Genomic DNA, 25,259 nt, shown 5'->3' on the forward strand with positions numbered 1-25,259 from the left:
AAAATTAGAGCAAGAGAAAGATAATGAATTGAGCTTGGAACCTGAGCATGACGTCTATGTGGAACATCAAAACAGCAGTGCCATCCAGGCAGATGATGGTAAAACAAAGCCTAGGAGCAGCCCAGATGAGAAGAAAACTCTGGTGAGTCATCTACACTGAGCTGGTAGCTTGTAATGGTCGGAGTTGCCTATTTAAAAGCTGAAAGTACCCCTTCCTAAGTAAATGTAATCTGAGAAATGATTCTGATCCCCAGCTTTGAGAGTTGATAGGAGATGACTCTAAATATATAAAAGTACCAGCCCAGCCTATCATAAGTAGCCAGTTTCCAGGACCTTGGGCCACCTCTCCAGCTTGACTGCTGTTGCTAACCCTCTTACTTATTCCTCTGGAAGTCCTTTTGCTGATCCCTTCTTGTTTGATAGCAACTGGAGGAGTGAATGCACCACGTGATAAGTGCCAAAGGGGCTAGACTCAGGCTGAATGACACCCTGTCACATCTTCAGGAACCATTGACTGAGCTTACACACAGACACACACACACAGACACACACACACACACACACGCACACACAGACACACACATGCACACGCACGCACACACCAAACAAAACAAAAACCACACTGATGGAATTATCTGGGGAAAGGAGGCCTGTGTGACCCCAGCTGCAGTGAAGACAGATATTTCTGGCCCCTCTCTGGCTGTGCCATCACAGTGCAGGACAAAGAATATTTGGAAAGCCAGGGCAGCAGACATTGGCCTCTGATTAAAATTTGTGTGCAGGAATCTGGCTTCATCAATGATCTCTGCTGGTAAATTGAAAACGCTTCTTCATTTAGTGGCAATGTGTGATTGGTACTTCTGATTCTCACAGACACAGAAGAGGCAAAGTCAGCCCGGGCTGTATGAGTTGAGGGCAGAAACGAAGTAGTAATTGAGGTTTGGAATAAGACTTGCGCAGAGCCCTCTCAAATGACCGTGGGCCTTCTAGCTAAAATTTGGGAGTGAGGTGAATGGACTAAAGGAAGTGGTGGGTCAAGGAGAGAACCAGATAAAAGCCAATGTTTCAAAGGTTGGCAGAAGAAGGGAAGTCTGAAAGGAAGGAAGAGTCACCAGGAAAGGATGGACAAGAGCAGATGTGATGCCAGAGAAGAAAGAGGCAGGAATATAGCAGACCTGGTTAATGGCCTAAATCGTCAGAAGGTTACTGGTCACCTTACTAGGGCAGGAAAGCCTGATCTCAGGGCACTAAGGAGAGGCACATGGCATGAAGAGGTAGAAAGGGATTATGGACTATAGTGTTGGGGTAAGAAGGGTAGGAAAGAAATTCAGCAGCTGCTGAGGGGATAATAGTGTTCAGGAATGACGATTTTACATAGATGTGTGTATTAGCTTCATAAAGCAGTCACGACCACTTTGCACATAGTGAGTGGCTTGAAATAATAGACATTTATTATCCTATAGATCTGGAGCCAGAAGTGCAAAATTAAGATGTCAACCAGGCCACACTCCCTCCAAAGGCTCCATGGGAAAATCCAATTCTTGCCTCTTTCAACTTCTAGGGGCTGTTGGCATTCCTTGACTAGTGGCTGCATCACAGCAAGATTGTGATGGTTAATTTTATGTGTCAACTTGACTGGGTCACAGGATGCTCAGATATTTGGATAAAGATTATTTCCGAGTGTGTCTGTGAGGGTGTTTTTAGGTGGGATTAACATTTGAATCAGTAAACTGAGTAAAGCAGATAGGCCACCCAGTGTGGGTAGGGTCTTGAATAGAACAAAAAGGCAGAGGAAGGGAGAATTTACTTTCTGCCAGATTATGAGCTGAAACACAGATCTTCTTCTGCCCTCAGACTGAGACTTACTCTATTGACTGTCCTGGTCCTCAGGCCTTTGGACTCAGACTGGAACCACACCACTAGCTCTCCTTGGTCCCTAGATTACAGACAGAACATTGTGTGGGATTTCTCCGTGTCTAATACATCCTAGGTATAGATAATACACAGATGATATATAGATATATAGACATAGTCAATAATCTACATAAAACTTTTGACTCCCCCAGACTTAATTCCTAAAAGCTTAGTATTACTGTTGATCTGAAGCCCTACCAATAACATAAATAGTTGGTTAACACATATTTTACATGTATCACATAATGTATTCTTACAATAAAGTGAGCTAGATAAAAGAAAATGTTATTAAGAAAATCATAGGAGGAGAAAATACATTTGTAATATTGTAATAAATGTATTGAAAAAACACCACAAATAAGTGGACCTGCACAGTTTAAAGCTGTGTTGTTCAAGGGTCAGTGGTATGTATATGTATATATACATATATATATATATATATATATATATAGTATTTCTCAGGAGGACACTGACCAATTGAAATTTCTCTGCTTTTGCCTTCTCTGTGTATTTGTCTCAAAACTTACCCTATCTCTGTTACAAGGTCACTTATGATTAAACTTAGGGGCTATCTTGATGATCCCATATAAGCCCCCTCCTTTCAAAATATTTAACTTAATTCCATCTTTTGCTGTATAAGGCGATACTTACTCTTTGCCATATAAGGTAATATTCAGAGGCTCCATGAATTAGAAAGTGAATATATCTTTGGGATGCCATTTTTTCCAGCCTACCACAGGGGGAACTGTATACTTCTAGGCAGAGGAAAAGACATCAAAGGAATGAAATAGTTAAAGAACTGAGAAAAGATGAAATATTGGAGAAGAATTCTAAAAGACTTGGGAAGCATCGGGAGAAAGAACTGACCAAAAGCAAGTAAAAGGATTGATGAGTGGTATTAAGTTCTGAGAGCATGCGTCTTTATTTGGCCGTGGTAAATATTTCATTTCCGTGCACGTGTTGACCTAGGGTAGGAGCAGCGGTTGTGGGATCATCAGCTCACAACCAGGGTTTTGCTGACTCGTGCACTGCCCACGTCATGTTCTGTGAGTGCCCCCTGGCAGGGGAAGAGGGTGGCGCAGTCAAGGCTACCTGGATCAGCCCACTCCCAAAAGGGCCCCAATGTGGACCAGTTGTATCATCCTTGCTAGCTGACATCCGGGTCATTTCAGGGGACACAGACAGCGGGAAATAAAAGTGGACATGCAGGTTTCCGGTGGCAACGGGCTGGGGGGAGAAGTATTGCCAAGAGGAAAGAAGTGAGGGCAGGCATGAGTCCTGGGTGGACTTGAGACAGCAGACATGGCGAGGGCCAGGAGTGGGGAGGGAAGTGCCCGAAGGCAGGGCAGCAGAAGTCCCCACAGCACAGGGGTCCTCAGGGAGGGGGAGGCTGGCACTGCCAAGAGGAGGATGGTACCAACTGGAAGAGACAGCTGGTGGCATGTGGCACCCAACCTGTTCCTTCACGATCTGCAAGCCATTGTACCCACAGAGTGCTGCTGCGTCTCCACAGTCACCACGGGCTCACCCAAACAGGATGTGTTCTTGGACAACTCATGTCACCTGCTACGCATCAGTGTTTTCATCAACAAAAAATGGGAATAAAAGAACCTACCTACTTCAAAGTGGTGCAAGGGTTAATGGAATCATGGGTACAAGGCCTAGGGGACAGCCCCTGGCACATCGAAGCTCCTGACGGATGATAGTTGAGACAGTATTACTTGTGTCCCGGACTTGGACCTCAGTGTGATTCACATACACTAATCCAGAGTCCTCTCCTGTCTCTGGCACCCACATTTTCCCACCGTTTTGCAAAACCCTATTCTCCAGGTTGCTAAGCCAGTGGACTTCTTCCTCACTCCAGTCAGCCCCTGCCAGGGGGCTGCTGCTCCCCACCACTGAACACAGAGGCTACGCAGTATCCCCACGGCCAGGCAGGTTCCCATCTCCTGCCTGCCAAGTCAGGAGGCTCTGTTTCTTTGTCTGACGGCAGCCTTTTTCTCACCCACTCCTCTGCAGCCCAGGTACCTCTACAGCAATTTGTTCCAGATGCTGGGCAATTTGCGTAGTCCTGCTCAGCATGAAAAATATTTCCCCAATGCTTATCGACCTCTGGAAAAGCTGGTGTTTTCAAGCCTGCCAGCCAATCACCGACACTTAGCTGGAAACGTGTGGGCCTTTAATCATCGTTGTCCAAACACGGGAAGAGCAGCAGCCAGCAGAGAGAGAATTCTTGCTGGCTAAACCCTGGGAACTGGTGAGTCTCTCGCCCACCGAGCTGTGGACGGAAGCCCCCAAAGAGTCATGGTTTGTTTGTCTTCCTAGGAGATGTGTCTCCGGGAGTTTGGGGAGAATGTACCTGATGAATCAAATGGATTCTAAGCTGAAGCAGGATCAGTGGGATGGAAAAAGTGGTCCAAGAAGGCTGCTCAATGCATCAGACCCTTCATGCCTCTGGCAGAGGGGCAGGCGATACCCTCTCAGCACTAGGGGCAGAGAAAGCTACTGACCCATGGTAGCTTAGTGCCTTGTTATTCAATGTCTCGGTCTGAGGGTCAGCAACGCCCAGAACCTTTAGAAATGCAGGATCTCAGACCCTACTCCAGACCCATGGCATCAGAATCTGCACGTTAACGAGATTCCTGAGTGATCTCTATGTAAATACGGTTTCAGAAGCACTGATTTATGGGACACATAAAAATCCTATCCTCTTTCTCACCCCAAAATATCTCCTTTCATTAAGCTTTGCTGGAAATGCTGGCAATTTATACATTCATTACTTCTTAATTAAGACGGGGAATATTTTTTGAAAGAGGTTGTATATAGAGTCATTATAATAATGGGGTCCCACTTCTGCAGGCCTCAGACTACTTCTGCGGACCTTCAATACGAAATAAGGTTAGATTTTCCCTTAAACCCTTTGTTTCTCACCCACAAGGCTTTTTTTAATACTCTGCCGCAGCAGCTCTCACAAACAATGTTTATTACAAGCCCATGTGTTTGTTTCCTTAATCACCAGTGATGTGAACCAGCCCAGAGGCACACTGAAGCTGCTCATGGTAGGAGAATATCATTAACATGTCAAAAATGCGTGCTTGCCTCTTGTGCAACGCAACAATCTCCAGGCATGGCTGCTACCTTCCCAAAAACTACAATGTTGTCTGTAGTTTCTATGTGCAAGAAATTAAAAATAATCGTAGATTTCCAAGCAGCTCTCTATGGGATTGACATTTTTCCTCCCGTGACCCAGTATCTTGCTCGGTATCTAGCACAGTATCGGCCCTCAGGGTTTGCAGGATGGCCAAATGCTCCTACTTTGTATCATGTACCCACTACATGCCAGGCAGTGAGCTAGGCACTTAGACTTGCTCTCTCTTTCCATTGCTCTAGGTGTCTATTTACCTCTCCCAACAGGTATGTATTCCACAAAACCATCCTACTGAGTAGATAGTAACTATCTCTCTTTCCGGTGGCACAGAAGTCAGGGAATAAAGCAGGTTCATTGGCTCCAAAGCTCACACTGCTTTCGCCACTTCACTTTGCCTCCAAGAGTAGAATAGACAGACGATGGGTGAATGTTACGAGAGCATGTTAGGGAACCTCAGCAAGGCTTGCTTTTCAAGGGCCCCGTCCCAAAATGCTTCTGAGGACAAACCAGTAATGAATAGGACAGTAGCAGCCACTGTTGTCTGGTCACCTGAGCCAGGCTCCCAGGGCCAGGTCCCTTCTGTCCAAAGGCCGCCCCTTACCCCCTCTAATGCCGATTTCACCGGGCATGTGAGGAAACAAGCAGATTAGGATTCAGCACGGTTTCCTAAGCAAATGCCCAAATCCTGTGGGTGAAGTCAAACTGTGGACATTAAAACAAAAGCAATAACAAAAATCGGTTTCAGTAAGCATCAAGGTAAAAACGCAGGATTTGTACTATCCCTCCGCTCCAACCACCAGCTTTTCTCCCCATGGTTTGAGAAGTCCAGAATGCCTCTTGGCACATGATTAAAATTTCCTCTTTTGGTGGCTCCCTCCCTCTCTCCTTCATCTTTTTTGGTCTGAGCCGACACCAGAGACAATTAGGGACTGTATAATCATTGCTGCTGGGGCTGTGCTTCTACATACATTCTCCTCAGAAGGGGCTGATTACCATATTAAGCATCTTTCACTTGACAAAAATCAGTGAGAATGTTTCCCTCCATTTTCCCCAGAATACAGACAAGAGAGTCAAGAGGGAGAGGCAGGCAGCCACCGATGAGGTCTAAGTCATCAGAAACTTCTCTGTCTTTCGTAGCAGTTATTTCCTTTGATGTTAAAATGTTTTTCTACTTGTGCTTTATGTCTTTTTTAATTTCTTCTTCTGCTGCTGCTTCTGCTTCTTCTTCTTTAAATGCCATTCAGAGTGGCTATCCTCTCTGCAGAGCCCTGAACCTGCCAACGTCTATTGGAAAGGTCGGCCTTGCTCTGGCAGTTTGAATCATCACGTAGCTGTGGCCCGAGGCAGACCTGCTCCTCAACTCAGATCTAGCCAACTGGACCGGAGGACCTCACTGTGATTGGCAACCAGCTGGAGAACATCAAGTTTTATTCACCATTTTCAATAAACAACACCAGAAAGAAGAGTAAACCCCAGAAGCCAACTTTGCAACAAGGCTGCAGTATTTTCTGACTTGAAGGGCAAGTGGAGACTCAGATCAATTATCTAAATAATTCAAACTTCAAATATATTTCCCCTAGAAACACTCAAATAATTGAAGCAAAGAGGGCTTTGGGATGACCTACATCAAGGCCTCCCTTCATCTGCCTCACCAATTTGTCTACCTGACTCAGATGGTGTCAATAAGGCCATAGGATGTGAGGAAAATGGGAGTAATGTACTAAGTGCCTATAATGGTCATCTCATCATCTCAGTACACATACCATTAAGATCTGGGGCCTCCTTGTGGCTCAGTCTTGGAGTAGTTTCGTTCAAAGGATTACAGTCCAAAAATCATACGTAAGTTTTCAAGGGATTTCAGTTTTAACTCTCCCAAACTACATTAAGAGACTCTAATTCCTAAGATAGGGCAATACTTCCTAATAGCAAGCAAACAAGCACTGTGACCTCAACTCCAGTTCTCTGGTGCCCCACAGCCACTAGTGAGCCCTGTCTAAGGGCCTCGCACCCTCCCAGCAGCCCCGAAGCTCCTTTTATTTCTTTCTCAGTTAACTCCCACCTCTCTAGACATGGCTCTATTCGTTCACTGGATTCTACATCACAAAACCACAGAACTAGCTGTCAAAGATGGAATTCTCATTAGGAAGGAGGAGGAAGGAAAGTTGTACTGGTGCCGCAAAGACAAAATGTTCCTTGGAGGGCTGGGGCCAAAGAGGCAGGAGACAGGAAAGGCTGGAATGGTCACATGCCAGTGAAATTTGTACCTGTACCACAAGCCATGTGACAACTTTCAGAAGATGATATTATTGTTACTCCACGGTGGGCAGCCTGACCCCAGGCTAGTTGTCGAATGTCACAGACCTAATGAGTGGCAAAATTAAAACCAGGGTATATATGACAACAAAGCCCACCATTTCTCCACCAAACCACAAGCATCCTGTGGAAGGGATCAGATTAATCTGGGATGATAATAATAAAAAGATTTTTCTGATCAATTTCTCATCATCATCCTGTGGGTAAAGCAGATATAGGGGTTGGAGATGTAAACGGATGACACTGAAAATGACTTCCACTTGGCTTGTGACCCAGTTGGTCTTTCAACCCTCACATAACCCTAGCTTGTGGCTCTTTCTGACTATATTTGGGTGCGATTGGCATTCCTTAATAAATACAACTTAATTCATTTCACAAATATTACTTAAGTTCCTCCCATGTTAGGGATCATGTGGGACAGGGATCATGTGGGACAGAAACAAATAGAAATACAGCATGATCCTGGCCCTCCCAGAGCTGGAGTGAGTTGTAGATGCAGGCCTGTAAAACAGTTGGGACTGTGCAGGGTGGTAAGGGAAGAAGAGTGGAAAACATCGGACTGAGCCTGAATTGATCAGGACAGATTTCCACCAAAGGGACACCATTTGACAGGGCTCTTCAGGAACTGTGTTCTACTGCCTTTTTAAATGGTTTCTCTTAGTTTTCAAGGTAATCTTAAACTGTTTCATTTTCATACTTGCCATTGTGTTCTACTCAGTCTGGAAAGAAATTGTTACATTGACTGGGCTTCAAAGTCACACCCTGCCAAGATGAGTCACATAGAAGAGTCATATTTTCTTGGCCTCTCCACAGTTCAATTCTGCTCTCCCTGGCATGGCTCAATAAATATTTTTGAGCATATAATTGTAAGCAAATAAAGACATAGCCTCTGGCCTCATGGAACTTAAAGTTCATTGGAGGAGATACATGTTCTTCAGATAGTTTTAAAGTTTATGTGACATTTCACACACAGAAGTATAAAATTTTGGCTATTCCCTGAGCAGACAGAAGAGAGGGATCTGACCAGGGGTAGTGGTGGGGGTGGGGTGGGGGGATTATGAGAGATTTCTCAAAGCATCAATACTGAAGCCAATATCTGAAGGCAGGAAAGTGAGGAAAGAAGATCAACTCATGTAGAGGGAACAAAGAGGCTGTGGCAGGAGGGAGCAGAGGAAAACAAATGGCTGAAAGAATAGCAATGTGTTCAGGGTGGAAAGCGGATGGGGGGAGCACAGGCCAAGGTGAAGCCAGACATAGGTGGAGCCAAACCCTACAGGCCTGCGGGCATGTGAAATATACTGGTGTTTATCCCATGAGCAAAGTGAAGCCATTTATGCCATGACAGACAAGGCCAGGTCTACATTTTAGAAAGGCCACTTGAGGGGAGCCTGGGTGGGTCAGTCGGTTAAGTGCCCAACATCAGCTCATTTCATGGTCTCACGGTCCATGAGTTCAAACCCCACATCGGGCTCTGTGCTGACAGCTCAGAGCCTGGAGCCTGCTTCAGATTCTGTGTCTCCCTCTCTCTCTGCCCTCTTCCACTTGAGTTTTGTCTCCCTCTTTCTCAAATAAATAAACATTAAAAAAATAAAAAAATCATTTAATTTTATTTTTGAGCTTGAGCCACTCCTTAGAGAATACCTGCCATAGTGCCATAGTGGCAAGAGTGAATGTGTGAGACAGCTTAGGAGATACTGCAATAGTCCACGGGTGCTGGAAAGGGAGGAAAAATTAGCACCTTGGAGTGCAAAAGCAAGGCTCTTATTCTGAGGTGTTCCCCTTGCTGGCCATGGCAGCCTGACCAATGGAATGGTCTTTGTTTGGGTTTCCCCATTGACTAAATTGGGGAAGACCCTTCCCTACCTCCTTCCAGGGTACTTTGAAGATCAAACTAAATGATAAAAATGAACATACACAATGTACTGCAATAGGACATTGATAGCAAAGAAGCAATTAAAATATGCTTCATGGGTACCTATTGCTCACATGAGCCTACCACAAAGAAACAAAGCCTGGAGAAAGTAAGATAGCTTGTAAAATTAGCACATATTATGGGAGATATAGGAGAGAAATTTGGAGTGAATGTTGAGCAGGGGAGAGAAGAGAAAGAAACATAAAAGGAGAGAGGGAGCAGGAGAAGAGATTCGAGGACTATTTTCATCTAGCTGTTTAAATCAGGGAATAGGGAAAAAAGAAGGCGGTGAATGTGTGCGTTCTCCTCGTCTGGATGCTAGTTCTGCCTCTAGCTCTACCAGCCCATGGATCTATTTATGAATCAGTAGGCCTTCTTTTTGAATAAGCCATGATGCTATTTACGTTTCCTTTTAAAAGAGTTATCTCCATTTTCTGCCGTTTCCCCATGTGAACTTGCATAATTACTCGATTGATAACATTCTCCTGACCAAAAAAAAAAAAAAAAAAAAAAACAAACCAAAAAAAAAAAAAAAAAAAAAAAAAAAGCCAAGCCAAGAAAAGAAAAGCACACTCTGAATTTTCAGAATGCTGATTCCAGAAAGAACAGAAATGGTTTCTTCATTTGCTCCTGTTCTGCAATTATATAGAAACTTCTTGGTTTCTAAATGATGAATAAGTAAACCCTATTATTCATCTTAATAAAAAAAAATTCTACTGAAACTCTTTTAAGTTTTATGACAAATGGAGTGTCTTGGATTAACAAAGTACTTGGAATGTGGAGCAAAAGTCCCCCACAAATATCCCCAAATGTGTTCTCAGATCACATCTCCTGAAAGTTATCTTTGAAGAGCTGTTCACCAGCTCTCCCCCACCTTCTTTTCCCATTAGCCTCCTCCCATGGATGGCTTTGTTCCTAGAACCTTCATTCCGTACAGTGTCAAATGCTTTTGAGAGCTTGGAGAGGTGTGCTTCAGTCTCCCAAGGCCAAGCCTAGCTGTGCCAACTGTACAGAAATCCAGAGCAATGGGGAGAACGCCACCTGCTTGTTGGATTCCTTTCCCTCTCCCCTCCACGCCCGCTTCACCCAAGCTGTGGCAACCTCTCTCAAAGAGTGACCCAATCACCTTGAAGCAGGAATACATCACTGTGTGAGTTCTGCAACAATGGGATTGAAATTAACCTGCTAGCCTGGCAGATAATTATCTTAATAAGAAATTTTCTTTGAAAACACAGATTCTACAAACTACCTCTTGATCTCCAAACTTGAACCAAGCAAACAGCTTCATCTCAAAATATGATCTTAGAATGAAATTAATATTGATTATGAGGGATAAAAAGTGCTGCATGGAAGATGGTAAAAATTATTTCAGATTAGGGGGTGGGGAAATAAGATGAGAATAAAAATGAAGTATTAGCAAAGCACTATAAAATGACAATAAAGTCCAGTGTTGTTAAATCACTCAGTTAATTAATAGAAGATTCTGAAGGAATATATTAGGTTACCACTAAATTGTGTGATCTGGTTTTGTTTAAAATATTCAACAGACTCAAAAATTCAGGAGGGCTTTGGACAAAGGGACCTGAGGGCAGGAGCCTGAAAGTTAAAAAATAAGGTTAACTGCGTTAAGTTTATTTATTCACTCATTTATCCATTGAGCACAGATTTTATAGGAAACCATTATGTGCAATTGAGAGCTAGGCGCTACAGAAACAGGACAAATCACTGTCCTCAAGATGCTTACAGACTAACAGGAGGAAACTGCAGCAAAAGCCGTGATTAAATCATGACACAGTTACAATGGAGAACAAAGAGAGCGGGAGAGAAATGTAAGTTTCACCTGGAGGAACCAGGAGATTGCCAACCCCCCCACATAGCCAACTACCTGGTGGTGGTACAAGTGGGCAATTCCTGTATGTACTTTGGATTTGTTCTGTTGATGAAAATACAGAGCTGAGACCTGCTCCCTTGTGGGAAGTAGGGCCAGTACAGAAAAAGGACATAATTCCTGTTGACAATCTCCCAGAAAAAAACAGATTCAGGACTCCTGACTATAGAAAGTAGGCCTTAGAGAGGAAAGGAGTGTTTTTATCTCTTTCTCTAGTCTTGGGTCTGGAGGGCCTGTGCTTCTGGTGGAAGAAGTTGAAGTGTAGACGCCCAGGAAATGGGTGCAGAACTGTTATCTAGAAAAAGGGACTGGCCTAGCAGCAAAAACTGAGAGATTATGCCCTACTGGCCATTGACTATAGAGAGGACTCCGAACCTGAGGGATCAAGCCATAGATTGCAAGTTTGCTTGTTATTCTCTGTTTACCACTAGAAGGCTATGTATCAGAGTAGGTAAGAGCAAGGGCCCTAGAGGCAAACTGCTTTCACTCATATTCTGACTCCCAATCAATTCAATGAGTAATCTTGGAAAAATTATTTACTCTACCTCCCTTCCCTTCATTATCTTTAAAATGGGAATAATCACAGGACTTATCTCAAGGAGTTGCTATGAAGGTCAAAGACGTTGTTACATGTACTTCTGATCATTCCCTGCATGGAGCAAATGCTCAGTAATTTTTTGCTATGAAATAATTGTCATTAAAAAAATACCTTAATTTGAGTTACATCTCATTTGAGTTACTGAGTGTATATAAAATTTTGAAATAAGTAATTAAAACACTGAGCCTTGCCATAAGGGTTATAAAGTGTAAAGTTTGAAATTAAATATGTCCCTGTCTTGCTGAGTTGGCCAAGACAGTAGATGTCAGAAAGGAACTTACAGAAAGGAGTTTTTAGAGGAAGAATATGAGTCCTGAGTTCTGGGAGCCCTTCCCGCCCATGAGAATCTCCCTCCAAAGACAGGCTTAAAGGGTCTGGCTTTTATTTTTATTATGAAATTTTATGCCAGTACGCCAAAAGAAAATTGAAAGCCATGTCATTTACATAAAACCCTGCACTGACTTCTAATTGGAATAAATTGCATGGTCCTAATCTTTCTAGGTAACTTCCAGGGACAGTCCTGGGTATACTAACCTGAACCTTGATTTTCAGGTCATTTCATTGAGCCAAGTCCATTCTCCCCAGTCAGGCAAGGATAGATGTCAGGAAAAGAGGTCATACACACACACACACACACACACACACACACACACACACACATGCACACACACACCATGCCTAGTGTCATGCATTAAAAATATAAGAGTTATCGAAAAAAATTTTGTCTGCAAGTGAGAAATTGCAGAGCACATGCAGACTTCATCCCTACCCACAAGGAACTATGTCTAGGCCAGACATGGCTGCATGCACCATGGAAAGGCCCCTACAAGAGACTTGTATAAATTTGTATTACACTACATATTTATTGGAGAAGTAAGGGGGGGGCAGGGAATATCTAGTCAATTCAACAGTGGGAATTCCATTTTCAAAGAATGGCATTATTAGGAAAAGGGAAAAGCTCTGGAGGTCAGCCACTGGTATCCTACTGTTCCATTGAGCTTACTCAGAACTGCCTAGTTGGCATCTTGCTGAGCTGTCAAAATTGGGAGGGAATGAATCTTTGAGGCCCAGAACACCTGATCACCATAGGCCCCATGTGTTGTGACTCATATACACTTAAGGCTTTCCCTAAGCCAACACATCCACTTTCATTATCTTAATTGCCACCCATAAGTAAATGTCCCCTAAATCAAATCTCCAGCCTTGACTTCTTACTGAGCTTCAGATGGATATTTTTTCTTGCTTGTCTCACAATAATAACTCATACTCCAGCATATCTAAAAATGGGTGACCCTCTTTCCCCAAACCTTCTCCTTTGCCTAAATTTTCTTGTCATAATTGATTGTCCCACCATCATCAGTTTTAATTGAAAGCATACAAACCTGAAACCTGGCAGTTATCTTTGTCTCCTCCCGCTGACTTTTCATATTAATTCATCACTGTAATGGATAATTTTATGTGACCTGGCTAAGGGATACCCAGATAAGGGATAAACATTATTCCTAAATGTGTATGGGAGGGTGTCTCTGAAAAAGATTAGCATTTGAATTTGTAGACTGAGTTAAGTAGATTGCCCTTAACCATATGTGTTGTTACCATGCAGTTTATTGAGGGCCAAACAGAAAAGGAAAGGCATCGGAAGGGTTAATTTGCCTGAGTTGAGCCATCTACTTCTGTCCTCAAAGACATTCATTGTTCTTTGTTCTCAGGCTTTCAGACTCCGAGTGGGACTTACACAGTTGGCCCCAGACTCTCAGACCTTCAGACTTGGATGGAATTATACCACTAGCTTTCCTGCGCCTCCAGCTTGCAGACTATAGATCAAGGGACTTCTTGGCCTCCATAGTCACATGACCCAATTTTAGTAATAAACCTCCCATTTTTCTCTATATACTATAGTTCCTATTGGTTCCATTCCTTTGGAGAAAACTGATTAATAAAATCACCAAGTCAGACGCATTATAATTTTCTATTTTTTAAATCCTTCTCACCTGCTTCATGCCTGCAGCCAAGGCCTTAGCTCAGATATTCATCATCCCTTGCCTGCATCGTCCCTTGTCCCTTAACTGGTCTCCCTATCTCAAACCTTCTATCATCATTAACTACCTGAATTCCAGACCTCAACAGGTCACTTTATTCTCCAATTTAAAATTCAAAAATCATTTAAGAGCCGTTATTGCCTAAATTCTTCAAAGTGACCTACAGTGATTTTCATGAACCTATTTCTTGTGATTCCTCTTCCTTTAAAACATCATACCTTCAACATACTGAAAACAACATGATATTTCTTGCTCTTGGGCTTTTAGAATAGTAGTCTCTTTCGAGGACTACTCTATTTTTTAAATTTATTTTTGCTTATTTATTTATATAAGTAATCTCTACACCCCAACATGGAGCTTGATCTCACGGCCCCAAGATCAAGAGTTGCGTGCCCTTCTAACCAAGGGTCTCTACTTTTTTATCCAAGAAACATTCCACTTCCAAAAGTGACCCCACTCGATCATCTTTGCCTAAAGGTCCTCATTTGTTTTCCAGTTTTGATAGAAATTTATCTTCACTTTGCAACTTCAATTGCTCATCCTGTCCTCCTTTCCCTAGGCTGACAGACAGGAAGAACTAATGGCCTTAAAAAACCTTTCGGTGTTACTCTACCAACACCAAGTTGATCACTTATAAGATCAACTGGGCCTTCCCAAAACAGGAGAACTAAATTGTATACCGGTCTCCTCTTCCATGTCTGTATCACTGAGCCACCCACTAACAAAGTCTTCCTAAAAATGTAAAGTTTCACAGGCTTCAGAAGGCCAAACAAGCGTACTGGATTCAAGTCAAAAAGTATCAGTTCCCTTGCAAATAAAGGACAGGTTTGGTTCTCTATGTAATAATTTCTTCTTAGTCAACCCTCAAAAGATAAAGTTAACTGTGCTCTCATCAGCAAGTACCTCTATACCCTCAAATCTATCTTTGTTTCATCCATTTCTACCATGCACTTCCAAATTCAAGCATTTGAAAATCTTTCCTGTATGTCTATGTAATGTGTGAACAATTAGCATTTTGCTACCAGTATCCCACTCTGCCTGGGAGATGAACTGCCTATCACAGGATATGTGAAATGGGTCCAGCCTGAAGAGAGATAAATCAAACTCCAACCCATCAGTTTTTAGGATTTAGTTTCTTTGCTGTGCATGGTCACTCTTCTATTTTCAGACTCTCCGACTGCCGTGCTTAATAGCCTTCAGTGACCCTCGACTTTCCACAGTATAAAGCTCAAGGCTAGGCCTTTGACACAGTGTGACAGGCCATTTCTGGCCATTTCTGATCTGGTTCCTATCTATCCACCTAGCCTCATTCAGCTCAGGTAGGGGTCAAAGGGTATTTACGGTAGAGTGTACCTCAGAGTCATGTCAGCACAACCAGCTACGTGAGAAACGTGACAGGCAAGTATAGCTTTCCGTAGAACTCAGCTAATAATGACTCAGGACTTGTGGCCAATAAGCTCCTTGAGCAAGGCACATTTATACTAGCAGATATTTTTAGGTAAGGGGAAATATGGGAAATGCTCAAGAGGGATCCCAATTATATCAGAGCCAAAAGGGTTAAACTACAGTAAGGATGATCATCAATTTCTTCCTGAATAGAAACTGAAAAGCTCTACTTCCTTTGCTCTATATTGCAATGTAAAAGGAACTGTAGATAGTTCTCATTACACATTGCGAGTTCTGTCACACTTAAATCCCTTTGTCACTTTCACAAAGCTCTACAGTAAAGAATCTCTCTGGCCATTGTTATATATGGCTGTCAGGTCTGTGAGGTCAGATCCTTCCTGATGATCGGAGTCAAGATTCTGGCACACAGCAATGACAGGACCAGATGTGCCCTTCACTTCTGTGAAGAATGTTGTCTTAATGGCAGTTAGTCCTCTCCAGTGACCCCACATTGAAATGGCATCTGGTTGCAAGCCTCTTTCAATAAAACCCCTCTCTTGGGGGATAAGTTCCATGACTGGCATGGTCCCCAGGTTGCTGAGATCCCATCTACTGCCTTAGAGATTCTCTTCCTGACCTCAGACTAATCACCGTGCTCTACCTGTCTCATTCCCTATGCCCATATGGACTCAACAGTGACATGGCCAAGATCTAGCCGTCAGGATAGGACATTCTTACTAGGCTTCTTTCTACCCATGGTCACCTGATCAGAAGCTTTTATGCTTATTAGGTCCAACTTTCCAGCCAGGCCTTCATTTGAACTTTAGCCTGCCTGTTCAGCTAGACCCGCATTAAAAGATGGGCACTCCTTGGCCAGCCCCAGTAATTCCACTGGCTTGAACTCTTCTCCATGGCCTTCCAAAGCAAGTGGAGTAGACAGTTCGGCTGAGGCATATGTTTCGTGTAGGACAGTGATGGGAAATGGGGCTATAAAAGCAGATTGGGGTCAGCCTGGGGAGGACTTGGAGAGAAAGAGAAACATCCCTCCTCTGCTTTGAAGCCCTCTTCAGCAACACAGCACTGCCACACACAACTCCAGATTTCATTTACTGGATAGGGAGCAACTCCATTAAACTTCAAAGCATCACTTGAGAGAGGATTATTTTCTTACCAAGGTGACTGGAGGTATTTCAGTTCTAAGACTTTATGATCACATTGTCTCAGAGGCAGCTTGACAATGTCTTATGTCTCTGACACTGGAGGGATTTATTCACTTGAAGCGCGGCATTAAATCCTTGGCGGGCACTGTATGTAAAATCTGGCTTTATAAATAAACACTACTTTGCCCTTCTGCTTTCCTTTCTTCTGAGAATCTGCAAGTCTCCAACATCTCATAATGAAATGAGTCTTGTCCTTCTACCTTAATGGAAGATAGATGTTATCCTTGCTGAGCTGTAGAGGCTTCCTCCTCTATAGGACCAGAATGATAATATTCATACATCTTTCCCTCCAGAGACTTGAAGAAGTTTGAGTGGCTAATAGGTGCAACTATTCCAGTTGGAGATAGTGAGGAAGAACTAAAGATCCTTTGTCCTACACATCACCATTGCGCCTTATTGCCTCATCCTCCCCCTAAAACTTTTTTCTGCTTCCTAATTCATCGCAAACATATGTATCCAAAACAAACAAACAAACAACCCACTGGATTAAAAGAAACCTTATCATGGCTATTCCTCCAGACATGACCACCAGGCTGTACTTGAATCCTGTTAGTGACGGGAAGCTCACTACCCCCCCACAAGGCAGCCAGTTCCATGGGAGATAGCTCTCTTTCTCACATGGAGCTAAAATCCTTGTAATTGTTGCCTTTGGGTCCCAACCATGACCCACTGGAGTATCTCTGAGCAGGTGTTATTCTTTCTCCGTATGACAGCACCTCAAATATTTGAAGGCAACTATCATAGCTACTTTTCATTATTTTTTTCTCCCACATGAGCTAGGGGCAGACCTTGGCAAGCAGGAAAAATTGCTCACAGTGACTTGTAATATTTCCATTTCTTAAAGAAGAAATAAACATGGAGCAATTTGTCACCCACTTACTGTCCTATTTTTTCAGGTAGAATAAATGCTATTTTCAGCACTGAATCTACCTCAGTTAACTCTTTGGTTTCAGAAAGCCACTGAATTTCATCATGCCCTGAAGCTCTTGCTGACCCTACTCCTGGAGAATGCTGGTTGCTTTCTCCTATGTGTTCCCAAGATACTCCATTTAAATTATTGCATTGTTTTGTTTCAGTTCATTTATACCCACGCCTGCCTCTCAAGACTTAAAAGTTGCAAGCACAGCCCATATTTTAGTCATGGTGGTATCCCCAATGCCTAGCAGAGTGCCTAGAACTTGGTAGCAACAAAATAAATGTTTGCTGCTGAATGAATGTTGTCTATACATCATAATAAAGAGGGTTGTCAAGATTTCTTCAATGCCTTAAACTATTGGGAATCTGTTACTTTACAAAGTTGGTTTATTATTTCTCCTGTCAGTTTCAGGTTCCAAAAATATGGAGCACGTGTACAAATGTGGAAGCAACTTTGTATATATATACCCCATAAAGAAGATCTATGCCAGCACTCTGCTGTATTTATCTGGCGACTACCATCAGTGGTGACACATAAAACTATACAGTTAAAAGACATTAAAGTACAGCTTAGATGAAAACAGATGAAAAAGATAGAAACTACTCAAAAGGCTGCTGAGAAGAAAAATATCTTTAGGCCCATTCTTTAAAACATTTACATAAATAATCCTGAGTGGTTGTGCACGTGTGTGTGTGTGTGTGTGTGATGAGAAGGGGGAGTGCTATGTTTAAAGTTAACATTAGCCATAATGCCCACTTTCCTCTCAGACTTCTTTAGTGTTTTAGAAGATCGTCAGTTTGTTTTCAAATATCTTTTATATCACTTCTGAAGGTGTTGGTAGAAAAGGGACTGTTAGCAGTCATGCGGTCCTAAGACAGCACAAATATATGAGCAAATCTGGGAAGGGGTGGTAAAGTTCATTTGCTCTCTTCAGTTTCCTATCAACTGAGAACAAGAAATAATGGCATATGCCAGGAAAACAGTCAGTAAAGGACTTATCCTAACCAGCCAAATTTGATGTAAGAAAACTGCTGTGTTTATTTGACAAATGCTTCTCTCAAATTGCATTGTTTTGTATTTTTTTTTAATTGAAGTATAATTAACATTCAGGGTTATATTAGTTTCAGATATACAACATAATGATTCAATAATTCTGTACATACTCAGTGTGAATCACAGTAAATGTACCCTTAATCCCCTCTATCCATTTCACCCGTTCTTTTACCTCCCCTCGGGCAACCACCAATTTGTTATCTATATTTAAGAGTCTGGTTTTTTGGGTTTTGTTTGTTTTGTTTTGTTTCTTAAATTCCATATATGAGCAACATCACATGGTATTTGTCTTTCTATGTCTGACTGATTTCACTTAGCATTATACCTTCTAGGTCCATCACATTCTTTTTTATGGCTGTGAATGTTTCATTGTATGTATATACCACAATTTCTTTATCCATTCATCTATGGATGTACATTCATCTATGGATATGGATGCTTCCGTATCTTGGTTATTATAAATAATGTTGCAATAAACATAAAAGTTCATATAAGTTTTTGAATTAGTGTTTGAATTTTATTTAGGTAAGTACCCAGTAGTGGAATTACTGGACCACACGATAATTCTACTTTTACTTTTTTGAGGAAATGCCATACACTCTGTTTTCCAGAGTGGCTGCACCAATTTGTATTCCCACGCACACTGGACAAGGGCTCCTTTTTCTCCACATCCTTGCCAACACTTGTTATTTCTTGTCTTTTTCGTAGTAGCCTTTCTGACAAGTAAGATAATATCTCACTGTGGTTTTGATTTGCATTTCCCTGATGACTAGTGATGCTGAGCATCTTTTCATGTGTCTTTTGACCATTTGTAAGTCTTATTGGAAAAAATGTCTATCCAGGTCTCTTCCCATTTTAATTGGATTATTTGTGTGTGTGTGTGTGTGTGTGTGTTTTGTTTTGTTTTGTTTTGGTTTTTGGTTTTTGGTTTTGGTCTTGAGTTGTATAAAGTCTTTACATATTGTCAGTATAACCCCCCTATCAGATATAGCATTCACAAATGCTGTCTCTCATTCAGTTGGTTGCTTTGTTGTTTCATTGATGGTTTCAAATTCCATTTTAAATGTTCAGTAGATTTAAGAGAGAGAAAGAGCAAGCCTAGCCCTAGCCTTGTAAGACAATTGGCAGCAGTTTTTTTGTGGAAGATTCCAAAAGATGATTTCTAGCACTATATGTAAACAATAATAACTTCAGTCTGCCAGTTGAGAGGAGCAAATTCATAGAAGAAGTAGAAGACTTGTTGCGATATTATAGCTTTAATCTAACTGGAAAGAGATGGTCAGGGGATGTCACATTAGAACCTTCTCCATCTTTACTTCCCCTCTAATTTCAGCCTCTGAAAAAGGGATTGGGCACAGAAGTGAGCTTAGAACAAGCTGAGATGCTGACAGAAGATGTGTGAAGGAGGATAGCTCTTTTTTAGCAAAGGAGATAATTAGATGCAAGGAACAGCTAACAGGTAGCATCCTATACAGATTAGTGTAGGCAAGTAAATAGCCAAAGAGACAGACTTTGATTTTCTGAAATGCCTAGGTCTTTAAAAATTTTGAAGGTCAAAAGTTCAAAATCAACATGTCAGCGAGCCCTAGCTTTCCTGAAAGTCTCTAGGGCAGAAGGCTTCTTTTCCTCTTCCAATATCTCAGGGCTCTTGGTGTTCCTTGGCTTGTGGCCACATGACTCCAATTTCTACCTCAGTCTTTACACAACTCCATGTCTGTGTCTTTATCCCTTTCCATGTCTATGTCTTCTCCTCTTCTGTCATTTACAAGGACACTTGCCTTTGGGTTTAAGGCCCATTCAGATGATCCAAATGATCTCTTCTCAAAACCTTCAACATAAGACCATTTTTCCAAATAAGGTCTTTTGCACAGGTACTGGGCATTAAGATGTGGATGTATCTTTCTGGGGAAGCCTCTATTCAACCCACTATATGTATTGATTAAGCAATGATTGTTAAATTTAAATTGAATAGTAAATTTAGTTAAGATAATTTTTAAAAATTGTATTTCCAATAACATTAATCAAAGTTAGTCAATTCCTATGGGAAAATTTACTTCATAGAAACATATCTTCAGAGTGCAATAATGATTTAATGATTTAATGTAGAACTGTGTAGTTTCTCTCTTCTCGAGCTGTGTGTGCGTGTGTGCACGCGCGTGCATGTGAGCGAGCAAGCGAGAGAGAGACCGACAGAGAAAGAGAGTTTGGCACAAAACAGGTAAATTTAAACTTCATAATCAAGATAACATTATAAATGTTATCTATTAGATCAGTTAGAGTCCTAGGACCCTAGAGCTTTGGTAAGTAACCAAAGGTGAGGCCAGAGTGAAAGAAGGAAAAGTCGTTGGAGTTGGAATGGAAGCACCTGGTTTAAATCTTTTCATGGCGTCTGACCTTTGGCCAAATGTTTATGTAACGCCTCATGTAGTTTGAGATTTCTCCTCTGTAAAATGGTGGGAGTGGAAATACTCTTCATCTTCTTAACTGTCACCATGAATATGAAGCCCCTTGATTTTCTGGTCAGTTCTCCCAAACTAGCCAGAGCAGGGGAGCAGGCACACAACCAGGGACATAGGGACAGGAAAATGCAAGGACAAACTTTATTTTCAAATTCCTATGGTTCAGAGAACAGAGACCAAGCTTACATAATACAGATTTACTCTAATATAGGTGGGCTGAGATTGGAGCTAAATGCATGTAGGAATCCAGGAAGCTCTAGGAACCAGCTCTCAGGATCCCATCTCTCACCTCACTCCACTCCACCCCCACCTCTATCATGTCATGAAGATCAGGCTCTGTCATACGCCACTGAGCCCCCTCCTGTGCTCACCTGTGGATTTGTTTCCTAATAGCTTTGAGCACCATGGGCTTTGGCTGTCCTACTGAGCCCAAATCTACATTGTGTCATCTCCCAGTGCATCCTTTCAGCTTCTGCCCCTGTGGCTAATGCCTTCAATCTCCAAGTTGCCTGGAAAACTACCTAATCATACTAAATATTTCAATCTGGACTAGTGTGTAAGTTATGAAGAATATGGGGGCAAAGGCATAATCATCAATAGATAGAAAGTGTGGCCTTGTGGAGTAAGTAATTCCTCAGTGTCCCTCAGAAGGAATTATAGATAGATTAAATTCACCTAGAAGGTGGTTGAGGCAGACAGGTACATTATCATCTGGTCACCAGTGCCCCGCTCTTCTCTGAGAACCATTTTCCCATCCCCCAAGTCTTACAGCTCCATATGAGCCACTGTGTTCTTATCTGACTCCACACTAACTGCAGCTGATTTGATCAGGATACTACACCTATAACCAGCTGGACAAACAGTTCCTTTCTTCTCAATTACTGAAGTTGAGTTTATGAAAGAGTCATATGAGCCTCCCTCTTTTAGCCAAAGCCAAGAATCTCGAATGTTATAGGTGGCCATGTTTTTTGCCATATGTAGAAACCTGATATTCAGCATGACAGAAAGATGCCAGAATGCAGCAGGGAAATACTGAATGAAGGATGAAGAGGCTCTTGCCAGCATTTCAAGCACCAGCTATACTTCCTTCTGAGACCCAGCTGCCTCCTGGCCGCCCCAGCTCTGCCTTGGTGTTCAGACTTCATAGATTCCATAAGATACCTCAGAGTATTCCCACCAAGGTGATCACTTTGCTTTAGCGAGTTCAAATCAACCTCTGTTGTTTTCTACCACAGTCATCCTAACAGTCTTAACAGGGGCATAGGGAGGATGGGCCATGAGACTTCTTCAGAATACCGCCTTTACACTTTTGCTTCCAGCTGGTGGTCCTATAAGGAGTACCTACAGTTGGCCAGGCTTCTCACCTGCAGCATCAAACCTCACATTTGAATTCAACAAAAGCCACATACGAAATCCCCAATAGAATTTATTATTTGATTAATATTTATTGAGTGCCTATTATGTGACAGGCCCTAGGCTCTGAGCTGGGAATTTGATGGAGAATAAAACAATCTGCTGCCAGAGCCATAATATTTTAAAGTCATTTTTATCCTAGAATTCTTAGTAAGAAGTGTTCACTCTGAGTGAACATTTCACCCCAACTCACATACCACCATTGCAAGACAAGAGCATTTGCAAACCCAGAATTCTCCCCCACTACATATGCTTCGATTATACTGATGTACTTAAGCCAGACAGAAAGCACTGGGGGCTGCCAGCTTTAGTGATTGGAAGGAAGCCCTCTGGAGCCTCTTTTTTATCACTACATTTGGGACTTTGCTTTCCCTTGATTACTGCATGCAATTACAGGAAATAAATACAAGTCAAGTCAAGCCATTTATAACGAGGTGCCTGAGACAATAAGAGTAACTGTACTCCTACCTGGTCTCTCTATTTTACTGTTAATCTCCTTGAGGACAGAAGATTTACTTGATTTCCTCAACACTTAACGAACATTTTCTGAGGGTCTTCTAAGTGCCCTCCACTCATCTAGTACTAAAGAGTCAGGGGTGAGCAAAACAAAAACATTCCCTTCCAGTAGAAAGACAAAGAATAAGCCAACCACAGGTAACATAAGGTCAGGTGGTAAATAGGACTATGAAATGCAATCACATGGGTTCAGGCAGAGAGACGCCAGGCCACCTGAGAGAAGAACTCTCTGAGGAGTGGCCTTTTGAGCAGATGCCTGAATGAAGAGGAAGAAAATGGTATAAATACTTTGGGGATTATCCAACAAATACAAACGTCTTGCATTGGAAAAATATTTCAGAAACAGCAAGGAATATGAATGACTGGAATAAAATGAGCAGAAAAAAATGAACTTGCAGTGGTAGCCAAAGACCAATCATGTAGGGCATTGTATTCCACAAAAAAGAATCTCAAATTTTAATATGAGTATTTTTAGTATGGTGGAGTCAATGGGGCCACAAATCCTTTGTTGGTCCTCCCTTGAGAGTCAGAGGTGTGTTTCTCCTTCTCTTTGGTCTAGGTGGCCTGTGATAACTTTGCTCAATGGACTACCACAGAAGTAACATTAGGCCAGTTCTAGATCCAGGTTTTTGGAGAATTTCAAGCTTTTATTCTGGTCTTTGAGAGCTCTTCACTATCATGTGAAAGTTCTGCTAGAGAGATGGTGTGGAGAGGCCCTGGACTACATGATGAAGGAGAAGGGTTCACCTGGACCCAGTGGACTCCCGCCTTTCAATCCTCCTTGCCAAAGTGCCAGGCATGATAGTGAAGCCATTTTGGACCCTCTAGAACAGACTAGCCTCAAATTGAACCTACTGAGTGACCCCAGTTGATACCAGGTAGAAAGGAAGAATCACCTAGCTTAGCCTTGCCTGGGCTCCAGACCCACAGACTCATGAAACATAATAAAATTGGTTGCTGTTCAGCTCAGTCACTCAGGCTTTTATAAAAAAAAATATATATATATATACAGACTGAGTGGCTTAAACAAACAAACAAACAAACAAAAAACATATCTCCATACTTCTAGAAGTGTGATCAGGTGATCAAGTCCATGAGCAGGGTGCCATCATGGTCAGGATCTGGGGAAACCCTTCTTCTGGATTGCACACTGCCAGCTTCTTATTGTATCTTTACATGGTGGAAACCAGAGATAGGAAGCAAGCTCTCTAGAACTCTTATAAGGGCACTAGCCTCATTCACAAGGGCTCCACCCTCATGATCTTGTCAAATCCTAAATTACTCCCAAGGGTCCCACTTCCTAATCCCATTACACTGAGAAATAATGTTTCAACCTATGAATGGGGGCGGGGGGAGATCACAAACATTGAGTCCAGAATACTACTTTAAGCCAGTAGATTTAGGGATAGTTTAAGACTAGAGCCCTTACTGTAATGGCAAACATTGGGGGCTTGTTGGCAGAAGAATGGCCTGACCAAGTGCTCTGTGAGGAGTAGAGCATAGGAATACATACGTGTCAGAAGGGAGATCGGTTAGGAAGTTATCATGGTAGTGCAATGAGAGGCGCTAAGGACTGGGAGTGAAGAGTAAAACTGGAAGAGATAGAAAGTAATCACACCCCAGATTCATTGCAAAGGTCAAGCCTGAATAATTTGTTGATAGTTTGGATGTCAAGGGTGAAAGAGTCAAGGATTATAGCAAGAGTTTTGGTCTGAATACCTGGGTAAATGGAAGGTAAGGACTTTCAGGGTAAAGGCACAAATCAAGCATCCCATTTCAAACTGTTGATTCTCAAATATCAATTAGATATCCAAGCAGAGATGGTTGGAGGTGAACAAAGAGGACAAATTGTGCCAAAGATGGAAGATAACAATGAAAAGATGTTATTTAAATCAAGGGAAGTAGATGAGATTTCTTAAGGGGGTAAATTTAGGAAGGATAGAGGAATAAAAACTGAACATTGAGTCATTCCACCTTAAGAGATTGCAGAGATTAGGAGAACCTAGGAATAGAGACTAAGTAGTGACCAGTAAAATGGAGGAAACAAAGAACACAGTGCCTCTGAAACTAAGGGAAAAAATTTTTCCAAGAAGGAGGAAAAACTGCAAAATGCGGCTGACAAGTCAAATCAGATGTAATGAGAGATGACCTTGACAAAACAATTTCATTAGTGTGAGAGAGACATCAAAATATTCATTGGATTGCAATCAAGAAAAATTTGGAAGTGGAAAAATGGAGATGAAGAGTATGGACAACCATCTGAGGGAGTATTACCCAAAGAGCAGTGCAGAAGTAAGGTGCTAATTAGACATCTCTCTGCTCAGGGTGATGAGTAGTGAGGAACAAGCTTCTTGAACATTCTGGAGGGGAATCCAGTACAAAAGTGGAGGGGTCAGCTTTAAATGGGAGCAAGCATGGCATACAGGCTAGAAGGCAGAGTATGTGGGTGCAGATCCAGGAATTGTGATAGGGTCAGGGTGGTGG

This window comes from Crocuta crocuta, unplaced genomic scaffold (assembly GCF_008692635.1).
Source record: "Crocuta crocuta isolate KB4526 unplaced genomic scaffold, BGI_CrCroc_1.0 scaffold172, whole genome shotgun sequence".
Classification (NCBI taxonomy): domain Eukaryota; kingdom Metazoa; phylum Chordata; class Mammalia; order Carnivora; family Hyaenidae; genus Crocuta; species Crocuta crocuta.